At 41.3% G+C, this 15,306-nt stretch overlaps 1 protein-coding gene across 3 annotated transcripts in view; it reads right to left on the bottom strand.

Annotated features, from left to right (window-relative positions):
- The window catches only part of LOC119007843 (relaxin receptor 1-like), a 50,640-nt gene extending 35,819 nt beyond the window's left edge, over positions 1 to 14,821 (bottom strand). For all 3 annotated transcript variants that reach the window (XM_037077762.1, XM_037077763.1, XM_037077766.1), the window contains exon 1: positions 14,310 to 14,821. The gene's annotated coding sequence lies outside the window, so the exon portion shown is untranslated. The remainder of the gene's footprint in view (positions 1 to 14,309) is intronic.
- Between the last annotated feature and the right edge of the window lie 485 nt (positions 14,822 to 15,306).

The raw sequence follows: 15,306 nt of genomic DNA, 5'->3' as shown, positions 1-15,306 counted from the left end.
TGTGTGGTGAGAGAAACTAATGCTGCACATGATTAAACACTCAATGAATCTCTCCATGTCCTGAAAGCAGAGACAAAACCGAATATTAAAGTTTGTATTCAAGTTGTTTTGGCAATGTATCCAATAGGTCACATCTTACACCAGCCATGTGGCTGCAGGTTTTCTTTTCAACCAAGCAGCAGCACACCAGACCTGATTCATTTAATCAACTGGTCTCAGTCTTCAGAAAGCTCACTGGTTGGAACAAAAACCTGCAGCCACACGGCCCTTTGTGGAATAGTTTGGACACGCCTGTCTTACACGATTATCTAATATGCTGTTAATGAACGTATGTATATGGCTAATTTTCCACAGGACGTTTTGGCTGTTGACATTTACACCGGCCAGATGACTACACGTGACACCGGATTAAAAGCTGCCATATGTTGGCTCACTTAATCCCCGGTTGCAGATCGTGCAGATACTTTAACTGATGCTGTGCCCAACATGAAATGTTCAGGGATCAAGGTTGTTTCAATGTCAATTCATTTTCATGTAGTTGTAGAGTCTAAAAAACAGACAGCCCTTTCCTCTGGGACTATTCCCAAGCACAAGCACTGCTGCGCCTGACCTGCCCTGTATCGGTCGGCTGTCTGACAACAATGTAAGCACTAAAATAGTTTAAAAGAGGAGCTGCTCCTCCACAGTGGAGGAGGGCTGACAGTCATCTACTGCAGGAAAAACACCGACGATGAGTACCTCACTAGGGGTGTCATGATTCTCCACATTCTCCATTCGATTAAATTTTCGATTCACAGTTCGATTCAATTCTCAATTTTTACATTTATTTTTTCTAAAGCATAGGTTGCTATGCCATTTTTAGACTAGCCTTTTATGCAATACAATATCTGACCTTTGTTTGCAATGTACCACACTACATTGTCAAATTTAAAACATTTATTAACAACATAATGTAACAATAACTTATATTTTCAGTCAATTGGAAAATTGAACAAAATAACCTGCCATCTAGTTTCTGCAGAGCTTGCAAACGGTGGCTTTTTTGTCGACAACGCGAACACTGTCAACATAACTCACTGGAAATCCCAAATACTTCCACACCGGCGACTTCAGTGAAAGAGGAGGGGGTTCAAGTTCTGTCTATGGGTCTCCTGCATCTGCAGTTGCCATTGTTGTAAGAGTGGCGTAGACCCTTTCAGGAATAGGGCGGTGCGTCAGGTGTGAGTGCGCAAGGTGCGAGTGGGCAAGCGAGAGTGAGGGAGCATGCGTTTGTGCGGACAGTGAATGAATGGGAGAGGAAGGAGAAGAGAAAGGAGTAGCAGGAGCAGCAAGCGCAATAAAGTGTACAATATAGTCTGCAGTTTGGCTGTGAATGAAGGCGATGACTCCTCCAGATACAGCAAAGCTCCCTGGTATTATTTCCGAACCAGCTTAACATGTGAAAGTGTTCACCACGAAGGTAAACACAAACTTCGGCCCTGGAGGAAATCATCTCTGTGCTTCCTGACCACGGTCCAGGTGCCCAACAGGAATGGTGTAACACCTTGCTATCGTTTGGCTGGCTTAGCTAGTAGCCAACTTAGAGGAGGTTGACTCACAGCACTTCAACATGTGTGTGTTTTTCCGCTTGGCAAGGTGACTGGAAGTGACATTGGGGCATGGCAGCATCAACGATTCCATTTTTTAATTTGAAGTTTGAGACTGTGACTTAATCTTGGTTGATTTCGATTTAAAATCAAAATTGTGACACCCTTATACCTCACACAACCCCACATCAAGTGACCTGTGTTCCTTTAAGCGCAGATACAGAGAGTCGGGTAACACAGAGTGAAGGCAGGAAAATTGGGACAGAAGTATCTGACATGACGTCACTGACCTGAATTCTATGTGTGGTTCTGCATCCAGTCCAAATCAACTCATCACGAGAGAAGTCTGTGTTGGTTCTGAGCTAAATAGGTCCAGTTTTAGGTTGGTACAGGTAACATATCACGTTCAAATCATGCTGTGTGGTGTCTGATATGTCAAACATATACAGGATGTTTCTATTTTGCCATCTTATCTCTTTGACGCGATGAATCAGCCTGTTGAATAACACATCATTAAAACTTCTCTGCAGTTTCTGACTGTATAATCTCACAGCACAATTTGTCCTCATTGTTACACATTCGTATTCACACTGGTGTTGCATGGCTGCATCCAAATTTGCACTGCAGTAGGTTTAGCTGAGGATCTCAGGTGATTTTAGGATTCATTCTCTGAATCTGTACCATGTGCTGCATGTGTAGAAAATAACCAAAGCGGATTTCAGTGAATTTTTTTAACTTGCTAATTGGAACTTGGACCTTCTCCAAATGTGTCTCTGTGCAGTAGCTGGAGGAGCCTGTTGAATCTGTAGCCAAAGTGCTACTGAAGCTCTTAATCAATTGACTGTGTCCCGATAAAAGATACGAAAAGAGCCTGAATTAGTGAAACGTTGAGTCACACTGGAATAATTTATCAGATAGCCTTTTTGTGTTTGGGTGATTTAGTGTGTAATTTCCTGACAAAGGCGAATTTTCCTTGACAAATGACGGTAGGATGAGGTAATACTAGTAAGTTAGGGCAGTGTTTGTTGTGTGTGTCCCTGTATCGTTTCTATCAGGTCTTCTATCAACAAACACCAGGACACGTACTGTCTGTGCGTGGCAGTAGTGAAATGTAGCAATTACTCATAAAAAAGACAAATAAGAAGACCGCCATTGCAAAGAAAATGCATTTAATGTGTTTGTTTGGTCTTTAAGAAACACACAGTGTGTTTCTAATGCTGTTTTTGCTGTTAATGGAACCATAACGTTCCCTTTCCAGCATGAACATGCTTAATGTCAGGTTGGGAATTTAGACCTTGTGGAAACACAACAGACCATTTGTGTCTAGCAGCATGCATTCTCGTTTGCTGGGTTATTTAGAAGCAGTGTCATGTTTTATTCTTGTCTCTAAGGATGGTAATGTCTGCTGGTCAGTCCACTGCTTTAATCCAGACGGAAATAACATTCATGGTTCCCCGTGTGCGAAAGCTAATTATACTTACTTAAAAAGTATACCACCCAGGACTGTTCTGACAAAACAACACTGTATAGATTAATTCAAAAGGTCAAATGTATTTATAACATCATCACATTCTAAAAGACACATCGACCAGAGTGCTGTTCAGACCAGAGCCAGCAGAGAAACAAGCAGGTCCAGGACAAGACGAACAGCATTATCTGAAAACAAGCAGCCAAACACAGCGACATGCCCATCACGCCAACCGGGATGTTACAGAAGTAATCCCTCTCAATCATGACTTATGACCCACTCGAGGTGTATGGGTGTATCTGTATCATCAGCGACACTGCCTTCTGCTTATGTTTTCTTGTTTTCGTAGTATATTGCCGTTGTTCAGAGTGTAGACCCCAGTTAGCTCACACCATGTGAGGTTGATTCATCTGTGGAGCTTGATGTGAGATGCTGTGGCAGAGGCAGGTCTCTGTGGGCACAAGAGTCCCTGATTTTACACTGTTTTGCCAGTCTGAGTCCCATTTTGTCCATTTTTCTTTCCCTGCGACTGGACATCAGCCAGGAGCAGCCTCAGACCACGCCGGATGTGGTTGGATGGTTTTGGGGTTGTTACGGTCTCAAAGTCCGCTGCTCTTAATACAAAACACTCGCCATCTACTCAAAATGATGATGAAAGTATTTCTTCCACGGGCAGTACAATAACGAAGCGATGTTTCAGCGATAAAGAGCTACCAGCCGCTGCGTCTTAGTGCTATTGATCAATTGTTAGCTTGTCAATACACAAAACCAAGATGGTCGATGATAAAAATTAAAAAATTTAAACAAGAGTATGTTCACAGTCACTGTGAGAGTGTCAGCAGCTGGTGTTAGCATTTAGCTCATAACACCACTGTGCTCCCATCACAGCTGAAGGCTCACTGCTTGAAACTGAACGTCACTATGATTCTATTAAGCCCATACATATATAGGTGGAGATCACATAGCGCCAATTTGTAAGCATTAACCATAGAAACCATTACAATGAAGCTGTGAATAATTCGCAGAGGTCTGTGATCAAAGCCGTGGCAGTGAGAGCGAGCAGTGAAGCTGCACCCTCCCGCTGCCAGTTACTGTAGATTTACATTCAGAATTTTACAATTCTGTTGGTACTTCAAAGGCAGCGGGGGGTCTCTCACACATGTGCCACACTTTGGGGTGTGTATAATAATAATAATAATAATAATAATAATAATAATAATATGCAAATCTCACAATGCACGGATGCTGCGACTCCATCAGCTGTGATGAAAGCCGCTGTGTGATAAAGAGACGACACTCCTGGCAGCGACTGATAAGCTTCCTGTGAATGTGAGTTTTTGGGATGTAGGAGGCACAAGTTTTAAACTCTGATCAAAGCCAGAGATATTGAGATAATCACACCCAGTGAAAACACAGTCAGTATGCAGAGACCTCGTTTTCAGATACAGGTCAAGGCCAGAATAGTATGTGTCCACTGTCCACCAGCACGGTGCTGAGTGGCAACATGCTGCACCAGTCACCTCTGGAGGTCTACGCTCTCACACACCGATACAACGGTCTGGTTTCATCTGCTGTCACTCCTCATCAGCGTCGGAAACATCACCGGTTGTAGAGTGAAGGTTTTAGGAGGCAGGGTGTAATTTGTTGTGACAAGCATCTTGGGATTCATGTTGGAGTATGCGATTGATCGATCGGTGCGGTCATGTTGCGCTGCCCGCCCGTCGTCTTCCCTGGACTGGTTTTTGATCATGTAAGATTTTATAACGAGGCTAATTGGACTCATGTAGTTCCTGGTGATTGATGATGTGTTTGAAGTACCTTTTCCTTTAATGATTAATTCTTGTTTGATTATGATGAAACCCCGGTCTCTATTGATTTTCATATTGATCGGTATCATTAACGACTCTTCATTTATCTTTGCACCGTGATTTTAAAATTACATTTACAAGAGCTCTGAATTTTATCCTGCTTTCCCCAATAGACCCTATTAATCTTGTTCTGACAGAGGCAGTAATGTTTATTTTGTCCAATAAATGAAATAAATAGATTAAAACAAAGTGTCTTAGTATTTAGAGATCAAACAGAAGCAAAAAGATAATATGCAGTACACAGAAATGTTTCAGGCGGCACAGCAGGAGAACAGTTTTAAATTTCTACCATGTGAATGATTTTTTTTCTTTAAATATTAATGCTGCAGGACATAATCAATTCATTAACACAAATATTGTTTAGTGATAAAACATCACATCCTAAAGCAAAATGAAACAAACAGTGGAAACAATGATGTTCGCTTTAACCGCATGGCGCCAAAAGTTACTAGTTTTATAAACATACATTTTATATAAATGAATAAATGTATAAATTGTTTTTATGATAATACTAAGACTAATACTAATGCTAATAATAATTCTAATAATTAATAATAACAACAACAACAACACTGTACTGAATGGCATTAAGAGAACAATGTGACGGTGTGAGAACTCTGAGAATCGTCACCTGATCTGTGGCTCCGCTCAGCTTTGTGGAGTTTAACGGCTGAAGTTTCAGCTCAGATTATTTGATGTTTGAATCGACTGTCGCTGCTCTTGTGGTGACATTTTCTGCCTCTGCAGGCATGAAATGTGAGAAAACCCACTGCAGACTATCTGCTCAGGACCAAACCGTGACAGACACGGCTGGGTGGTCAACACAGCGGAGCATAAAGCAACAAAAGAGATGATATTTCCCAGAAGATTGATCGAAAACAAACCAGACAAAAGTGAACATTGATTTTACATTTCTTCTTCACTCTCTTTCTTTTCTTGTCTGCAATATATATTACGATAAGACAAACTGAAAACCTCAACAGGAAATCTGCATTTGAATTCAAAGGAGGCAGAAGTCAACGTGGTTACAAACACACAAGTGGCAGAAAAACTGCTGACAGATTCATCAAGTGCTGTGATCTTACCTTTTACTGTGCAGCAATCTAAAATAATCATAATACCAAAGTTCTGTAACTGCTGGATGTGAAAATGAGATCAACTTAAAAAGATAATAAGTAGAGTTGTGTACTAACAAAATGTTTACCTCAATGTTCAAACCCAGAGAAATCTATAATCTCAACATGATGGTCTGTTGCATTTGGCTGCATGTCACTATAACTCCCTGTCAGATGGAGGAAAGAAGTTGGCAACGTATCACTTGAGATAACATAAAACTTTGATACTTTATCTGACATAACGTTCGCACACAGGATAGAGTTTCATCTGCAATTTAACAACGAATGCAAAAACTTCAAATTTCGGAGTGATGCTTTTCTTTTTTTATTTATTCACTTTAGTAACACATTTGTCAGTTTTTGCACAGACTGTCTGAGGCAGCACTGGGCAGGAGCTGTGGGAGGCATGATACACAACCGGTCAGTGATCCATTGAACTTGAAAAAATGCATTATCCCTTGATTGCTCTTCCTCTTATCTTTTGTCTCTGTTACCCTGCTTCTGTCAGAAGCCAAAGAAAAAATATATTTAGGAATTAGTGTCTATGGGGATCTCAGCTGGCAGCGGAGGTGTGCAGGGACACCAGACAGGTTTCTATTTAATCTTCAGCAGGTTGTTTACACCTTGAAGAGTCACTAAGCTCACGGGTGAGTGACTCTCATGAGATTGTATCATTACATCCTTAAGGTGATGTATTAACTGTAAAAACAGGAGAACGGAGGATTGATCTTGAGTGTAAAAAGCAATGTTTACACTTAAGCGATGAAGAGAATGGTGTTTTGGTTTGATATGACAGGCTCAGACAGAGTTTACTGGACCACTCTGACGCAGCGTGAGGTAACCACTGAGGATGAGCCTTTTTCCAGGAAGTGACAGTTTTTCCAAGAAGTTCAAGGAGCTATTTAGTGGTTTATTAAAGGACACGTGGCATGGTTCCTTTCCTTTTCAGGCAGCGCTAAGCTACTGAGGATATGTGAGGGACACGCTGGTCCAAATCAAAGCCACAGCAGCCAAAGCACAACCACTGATGGAACACATTAACTCGGTGGACACCAACATCAAGTTTACACAAGATGACACAAAAGACAATTGAGTGTTTTTTTGGCTTGCACGCCAAAGGGGATGGAAGCCTGGCTGTTCAATTTTACAGGGCACTGACTAACACCAGCCACTGGTGGAAAACAGGCTGGGAGCTACACAAGCATTTCACTACTAGGCCAAGGATGTGCAAACGAGTGGCAAAAGACAACATTTAGGCAAAAATATACATATATACATGAGAGAAGCATTACTCCTCCACCACAGAGTACACTCAGTCTCTAATGCAATGACGTAAAACAGACAAAACAACTGCTCTACAAGTGCACAGCCCTGAACACTGGCTGGCTTTATTCTTCCCCTCCTGGAGGTCGGTAGCACTCAGTCGAGCTAGAATGAAAAATGGCTTTTTGAACATTTTAGATAAGATGCGCCAAAACAATTACACAATCAATTTCTTTGGATTTTTTTTATTTTTTTTAAGATCAAATCAATCAATATAAATAAAAGTCTCCTTCCCGCAAAACAAAAATGTCAAGTGTGCTTACGTCAACCAATAACATCATGCCAACCCCACTGTTAATCAATCTCCATTTTCAGAGTTGAGTGAGTGGCACAGCGCAAATCCATTATTTACTTCACAGTCCATGTTTGCTAGTCATGAATATTTAATGTAATCTATTACCCAACAGACTTATTTAGCTAATGATGTGCTGCTGCTACTGTTATGTCCCCGTATGTTTTAAAAATATCCATCAACTTCAGCGTGTTAAGAACACTGCATCACATAGAGCAAAAGACAAAGTTTGTTAAAAAACTTTCTGTCTTCAAAGTTTTTGGGTTTCAATAATCTAGCTCCACTGATAATAACCATGCGCTGTTAAGACCCTGCAGTTGTTAAAAGTCGCAACATCCAAGAGGAAATTTAGTCTTTTCAAATTAGCCAATGACACCAATCGAAAGCGATAGTGTGTTTAGTTATCATTTCAGTCAACAGTCCAATTAAAAAGGAGAAGTAAACCATAGATGTCATTCTGCAGTTTAATAAACCATGGATGTGAAATAATTACTCTTTTGCTGAGTCACTTTGAACTTTGGCTTCAAAGTCAGATTCATTTGTGACTCGGTTTAGTAACATAATTATAGATATAAGTTAAAGACCACAGACAAACAGCGTGATGCTTCATCAAACCAATAATTGAAAAACCGATGGCGTCATTGCGCTTCGGAGATCAAAAGCTACAGTGATACAAAACGGTGGGAGACGGGTGAGAGACATCGGTGGGAACACTGTGATGAAACCTAAGATGCACATGAAACGCCTGCAGACACACAGACAGGACTTAGAGGATAAAAAAAAAAAGCGTTTTCATTTCTTTTCGATAACAACTCCCCTCTGACCATCTGTCTCTGTCTGAAACAAGGTAGAATTAGGCTGCACTCTCCTCTGTGGGCCGGAGCACCTCGCTGTGTTCAAATGAACCAGATACATCAGCTGAACTCAGAAATATGGACTCAAACAACAGGTCTGACCCAGATTTCTCCTGAAAGCATCCAAAACACATATTAGCCAATTACACAACAAAGTGGTGAATCTTAATCTTCAATTAAGGTGCTCACCATCTGGACTCTCTACTGGCTCTAGTCATCTACAGCCCAGTCATGTAACCCTGAGGGGTACATAATAACCACAGATACGTCCGAGGCTGACATTTTAATTTGACATTTGTAATTTCAAGCAGCTGACAGAACGCAGTCACACCACTGGACAATTTAAAGAGACCTCGGGATATTTCAAGATGTTCTTGTGGCGACAAATGAGGACCTGTGGATGTTTGCAGTCGTGTCTCTGTTGACCAAAACCAGGTGTTGGTTTAAGGAGACCTGGTGATATTTCCAGCTGTTCACGTGAAGTCATTTTCACAGGTCTGTCCTCCTCCTAAGCGAGTGCTTTTTGTGCATAAACCTAACCAATACATAAAGCACAGTGTTTTGACGAGGGAGGAACAGAAAATTCGAACTATCTAACAAGACGAAAAGCATTTAATTGGCAATAATGGGTTTTAAAAGAGTAAGAGACTCTGAGAAGAGTCTAGAAGCACATCACAAACACCTGATCCAATATTTAAAAATGTGTCATTTAAAGCCTTCTTTTTTGTTCTTAAAATATCCGGTGCGTAGGAAACGACAAAATCAGGAAAAAGACTTCCGCACCATCCGCCATCTGTGCTCGTCATGACTTAAACAGGTATTTTGACAGGTGTGTCCTCCTCCTAAGTGAGTGCTTTTTGTGTGCAAACCTAACCAATACATAAGCACAGTGTTTTGACGAGGGAGGAACAGAAAATTCAAACTAAACAAACCTAAAGTAGCAACACAGAGACACATTCTGATTGAACTTATCTGTGGTCTTGCAGAGACATACTTGGTATGCTTGGGTCGCCATCTAATCAGGTGTTACGTGACATGCCAAGTAAATGAAATCAGGTAGTTGGGCAGGACAGAGCAGCAGATTATGTGTCCTTGGTGGCTCGGTCTGACATTGCTGCAGAGGATGTTCGTGCTTTTAACATAATTTCACAATCTTAATACATTCTAGGATTGAGAGAAGAGGTCTGCTTTTTACACAAGGGAGGCAGCCATGGCACGAACAGATGATACGTCCGGCTTTGAAGAGAAACCTGTCAAGTTTAATTGGGCTGAGGGTCTTTTCTGTAGGTTTCATGCTCTTGAATGTAACCAACACAGCATCGCAAGGGGATTTGAGAAAGTCTTGTCAGGGGTGAATGGGAGCACTTAGTATAATAACCCAAGACACTTCAACCCTTATCTGGGAAGAGGCTTTGCTTCTCTATGCTGTAATCTAATACATGCAAATTTATATCACTGCAGGAGTAAACATTTGTGAATGCTGCATGGGAACAAAGTGACCTCAAACAGTAGGAGGAAATCAATTCTCAGAAAAGACGTCATCCACTTAAAGTCCTTTGATTTTCATTTCAAAATAATTCAACACCGCACAATAGGACTGAAATGATGCAACTGTGTTAAATCATGGAAACTGAGGGGGTACATAATGTGCAGACGACTCTGTATGGCTTTCCTCATAGAGAGATTAACCTGCCAAGACCAGTGTCACACAAGCAGACGGAGCAGCTGGAGTTGAGATTTAGCACGAAGAAGAATAGAATTGACTGGGTCTGGAACAAATGAACAGCGGGTGTCTGCTGAGATTGACTTAAAGGGCTCAGGTTAAGCCCTTTTCACACATTGAGCTACATCCAGAAATGTTCCTGAAATTACTTATGTCAGGTTTATGTTTACACTGGAGCCGATATGCCACAAAATGCTGCAGCAAAACTCTTTGCGGCAAACTTGTGAGAAAAAGCACTTAATCTACTAGCTGAAGAGCTCTCTACAGTGGAGTGGTGCATTTTATTCATCACAGCATGACAAGTTAAAGCTGGGAATTTGTGAACCATCCTTTCCCCCTGAATGTTTTCCAACATATCTGAAAGTGGACAGGCTCAGAGATAAGGTGGAGAATTAGACTATTAGACGGAAATAAGAGCTATAAGTGCGAAATCTTCCCTTGACTCCACCTTTCAAGTCATGTGTGAGCACCTTCTCAGTGGACAATAAATCAGAGCGGTGAGGAGAATATCATCCTGCACAAAACCATCCCGGTCTGCAGTGAATGGTGTCGGCAGAAACCAACAGGAGAGACGAAAAGCATTAAATTGGCAATGATGAGTTTTAAAAGAGGAAGAGACTCTGAGATTTGCCATCATGTGAGAAAGAATAGAAGCACATCACAGATACCTGATCCAACATTTAAACGGTGTGGTTTAAACCCGAGCAGTTAAATATCTCTGCACACTGTCTTCTTCACTTGCAATTAAGTTTAATTACAACATTCGGTACTCAGACCTTCATCAGGTTATCTCAAGTGGACAGCATGCGGGAGTGTTTTTACTACTCTTCATAAAATATAAAATACAACAAAAAAACCCAAAACACTCTAGCTAGCTCACATCATTAATACTAAAATATGACTCCTTCTGATACGTCTTCTGCTGAGTAAAAACAATTATCACAGTTTAGATTTACAAACCAGCAGTTATGATGACTGCCCAGTGAATGATGAACAATAGATAATAGGGTGAGGTAAGTTTAAAGGCCAGTGGCAGCAGGGACCGATGCATACTTGAGTCTGCTGGAACTGAATCCTGGCAGATTTTATCCGCCATCAGACAGAAGGAAAATAAGTGGAACACGGAACAGACAGCACATGCGGGGGATCTCTGAGGGATGCAGCATTAAAGTGTTCAGCACCGGAGATGTCACCTTGAAAAAATAACCTGGTCTGCCAGCACAAGGAGGATTGTGGCTTGAGGGCCTGACAATGGCTGTAGGGGGACATAATGGGTGAGTTCTTACAGGCAGAACTTGAAGAGACAGAAACGGTTTGTCTCTGCTGGGGATGATTTCAAGAGGATTTGTGAATTTGTCTCTGTCTTCTCCTCACGTCAGAGCAAACCAGACGGCTTGTTTTGACTTCTTCAGCTTGCTGGTTTACGATTGCTTTACAGCAGTGGTGTCAAACTGATCCAGTAAAGGGCCATGTGGCTGCAGGTTTTCATTCCAACCAAGCAAGAACACGCCTGATTTGGATCAGGTGTGTTCTTGCTTGGTTGGAATGAAAACCTGCAGCCACATGGCTTACAGTATGCTTTATCAGCGAGGTCAGACTCTGAGTCCACATCACACGTCTGCTCACTAATGCTTGCTGAGATCAGCTTGTTACATTCTCCTTGTTTACTTTATTCACATACAGCTGATTCATTAATTATTCTCTCCAGGTGGAGACTGGGATTATTGCACTGTTGCTCAGAATGTATTGTAGATGCTGAGTTTCTCTCTGTCTGTATGTTTGTACCTTTGGGAAATACAGTATAAATAAAGTCAACTTGATTTGACTTGACTGCTGGTGTGAGATGAAGAGAGAAAGAAGAGCGTGGGAGATGGGAGCGATGCAGAGTTTTTGACATTGGCTTCAAACACGAATGGTCATATTTCTTGTGTTGTGTTCGGCTGAGTGTGTTCGGGAGGTTTTAGGTCGTAGTGTTGAGACACAGGAAGAAGATGTGCTGTGTTTCATCGCGACAGCTTTGTATTACAAAGTGGTTTTGTCCCAGACTTGTTGCTGCACCAATAAAGTCCTAAGAACACTTAAACTAACTTCTGGGCACAAACTAATCTGGGCCAGTCTACATGTGCAGCAACTAGCAGCTAAAGCCTTGCACAGTATTACAAATTACATGTCAGCAGAAACAAATCAACATGCAAAAAATGAAAATTAAACACCAAACAAACCTGCTTTCATCTGCCATGTTTCTGTGTGCATGCCGTCAAAGTTGGCATTCATAAATCTTTGCATCTTTAATGTAGCTGTCAAGCCAGCGTCAGTATTCAAATAATCAAGTCAAAAGAAAAAAACAGTGTCACACTATTACACTGATCTGTAGGTGACGATCAGGTGTGAAGAAAACACAACAACGTGCCAAAGAAAATGCAGGGAAGCCAGTAAACATGGATAATTAACAATGCTCGATTTCAAAAATTGGCCTTGCAAATGCGACCCACTCTGCCAGACAACCACATTTGAGTTTGCACGTCAGCACCTGACAGTGAGAAACTACTGGATATTTCGGACGAGGAACCACAGAATTTATACATTTGTAAGCGTGACTCCGCTGGATATTTCTAAGGAGAATTTGGGACTCGTAGGCGATTAAAACCAGATATTTTTCAGGGGAAATCGGGCCAACTCCAGTCGTCAACCAAAGGTGGTATTTTAAGCCAAACCAGGACGTTTTTCTCACCGTTACCAAATCGTTTTTGTGCCTCAACCAAGCCGGAGCAGAATAACCGTGATGTGCCGAGCGAGGAATAGAAAATGGAACCAAACACAAACTTTGCCAACATCTATTCTGACTCTGCTGCTTGCTGTGTGGGATTTTGGTTTATGTTTTCACATGCTTTTCATTTTGAGATTCTATTATTCATCACTCAGGGCACTTTCCATTTGGCACCACCAATAAAATCTCATATCAACATCACATCAGATCACGCTGCGTCTCAGTCGCTACTTAGAGAGCGACTGTGTTAGGGTCCCATCGAGAATAATTACAGCCCGCACAACTCGTGTTGCCATGGGCTGACAAGTGTTTTTAAGAAAATCAGGAGCAAATTCAGAGCCTGGTTTCGGTTGCATCACTGGCTTTTCATTGTTTTCCAATGTTGGAACAAAAGCACAGTTAATTAAGCAACAATAGACTTAAATCAGAACATTATTTCAGTCTTTGTGATGTTGCACTTTAAGACAGACTACTTTCAAATAATCAGCAGCTCCACAACAGTTTGCACTTAGTTCGCCGTCTGTTCCACCTCTTTACAGACAGATAAACATCAATGTTTCACAAATGTGCTCTTATTAGTATTTCATATCTTCATCTTTTATTCATAGGTTGGAGAAGGGAGGATATTGATCAGGGTGAAGGTAATTCTCAAAAGGCATATTGTACTATTGTAGATGAAATGTGATGAACATGTAATTTCAACGTGCTAAATGTTTCATATATCTGCCTCGGTTTATATAAGAAATGCCTCGACAGAAAAAATGGGTTCTGAAATTGGTTGTTTCATTTAACCACAATGTGCAAATTTTACTCTGATTGCAGGACTTTATAATAAAAACAAATGCAGCAGTAACCCTTTTACCACTGGCTTGTGTATTAAGAAACCCACCTCATGCTGTAACATGAAGCATCAACCCTTCAACCTTCAACGTCTTATAGTAAAAGAGTAATTTCAATATAGTACAGTATATATAGTAAATAACTGTCTAGGGAAAAGTATGATCCTCACTCTCACATAATAATTACGTGGAGACTCCTGGAAACACACCTTGACCTGCAAACATTCATGCAGGACGCAATTCAATGACACAAACACAGATTATCAATTTTTAGAAAATGTATTGAAAATTTGCAAGAGGACACGCTCACATCCTTTTTATGGAAAAGAGAAAAAAACGGGTATTGATAGTTTTTTTTTTCTTAAGTCTCTTTTCTTTAAGTCTTTAAAACTGTCTAATTTAGAGTGCACTCTTAGTTTGGTTAGGTTGGCGCGCTTTAGCTCATGATGGAAACCTTTCGATAACAGCAGTTACCTCCGTGCGTCGGTGCAGTTAGCAGGACCAGGCCTTCGGTGATGAAGCGCTACGACGTCGCGATAAACCTCCGTCTCCCTCGGCAGCAGCGAAGCGCCCTCCATCGGCGAAACTCTCCATGGCGACCCGGCAAAGCTCCTCCCGTCAGCGCAGGCCTCTTCTCGACAATGACCGTGTCGTTAGCCTAGCTCCTGTTAGCCTAGCTCCCGCTAGCCTAGCTCCTGTTAGCCTAGCTCCCGCTAGCCTAGCTCCTGCTAGCCTAGCTCCCGCTAGCCTAGCTCCTGCTAGCTAGCGTAGCCGAACTTACTTCGTGTCCAATAAAACACAAACACTTAGACTGCGATGCCGAGTCCAACTCACACACTCACAGCACGTCGTCCGACAACAGTTCACAGCCAGTTCTGATAAAACGCGACACTGACGACACACAGGCCACTGTCAGCTGCTCCGCGCCATTAACTCTCTTCTTCTTGTTCTTCTTCATGCTCAGGTCAACCCGGAAATGCAAAACACTTAAAGGTCATGAACTCTCACACACGTAATAACAATTTTTAATTTCTTAAAACATTCAGAACCCATGAAATTTGATTTTAAAGTTACACATTTTAAACCGAAATTATTTAAAAAAAAAAAAAAATCACATTTTAACTTCATAACAACTGGTGTTTTATCTTTAACTTGTTCCCAGGAGAGATAAAATAAATAAATACAACTGATATTTATCAGACTATTGCGTATAAAATCACAAGATATATTGATAACTCTTAAAACACTTCAGGGGGCAGCGTGGTTCCTGTAGTTGCCATGGTTACATTACCAGTGCAACCAAGGAACGCCTTGAAAACATTTGAATGGCAAAAGGACAATTTGTGTTTAGTTCTTAACAACATTTATTGATTTATATAATTGACATGGTCCGCAGTAGATGAGTGGCGGAAGAATCACTCAGATCCTTCATTTATGTGGAGAGTTATCCAACAGTGTAACACTTTATTAC

The sequence above is a fragment of the Acanthopagrus latus genome, chromosome 18 (genome assembly GCF_904848185.1).
Source record: "Acanthopagrus latus isolate v.2019 chromosome 18, fAcaLat1.1, whole genome shotgun sequence".
NCBI lineage: Eukaryota > Metazoa > Chordata > Actinopteri > Spariformes > Sparidae > Acanthopagrus > Acanthopagrus latus.
The sequence above is the reverse complement of the archived record's forward strand: the minus strand, read 5'-3'. Positions and strand labels throughout refer to the sequence as shown.